The sequence below is a fragment of the Corvus brachyrhynchos genome, unplaced genomic scaffold (assembly GCF_000691975.1).
Source record: "Corvus brachyrhynchos isolate BGI_N302 unplaced genomic scaffold, ASM69197v1 scaffold150, whole genome shotgun sequence".
Classification (NCBI taxonomy): domain Eukaryota; kingdom Metazoa; phylum Chordata; class Aves; order Passeriformes; family Corvidae; genus Corvus; species Corvus brachyrhynchos.
The window spans coordinates 3613110-3613783 of NW_008236162.1; positions in this window are offsets into that span (position 1 = coordinate 3613110).

Sequence of the window (674 nt, forward strand, 5' to 3'; positions counted from 1 at the left end):
CAGCCTCTAGGCCAAACCAGACCAGAGAGAGAGAGAGATGAGAAGGCTCGTGTGGCTGGCTCCGCACAAAGGTAGCTTTATTGTGGGTCCCCTCTGGTGAAGGGGGGAGCCAGTGATGGGAGCCCTCTTTCCGAGGGACCTGAGGGAGCTTGCCATTATAGGGATACAGGGGATCAGTAGGGGACCAATGGATTACAGAGGGTCTGGGACAGATCAATGGGTTACAGACTGATCTGCATAGTGTCTCCCAAAGGATTATGGGTCTACCTTTCCTCGCCATGACCCAAGGAGTCCTGCTGGGAGATTGCTCAATCTCCTTATCTCAGCAGACATCCCTCCAGGGCAGTGGCTGGGCATACCCCACAGTGGAGTATGCAGGACTGTACATACCATCTCCTGAATGAGTTGGACATTATGGGGAATGCTGTCTAGGTTTTGAAAGACAGGTGTCTGCTAAGGAAGGCAGAGGCCCCCCTTGAAGTGGCAGATATAACCCCTTTTCCCTCCAAGTTATTATATTTTGAAATCAAGAGCCCTTAGGCGAAGATGTGGGAAATAGGAATAACAGTTCTTTACTACATATATATAGGTATATAACCAGTCAAACAAAACAACAACAACTATGGCAGTAACAGCAATCACAAACCCAGTCCCAGCCTTCTCGGCTGTCAGGC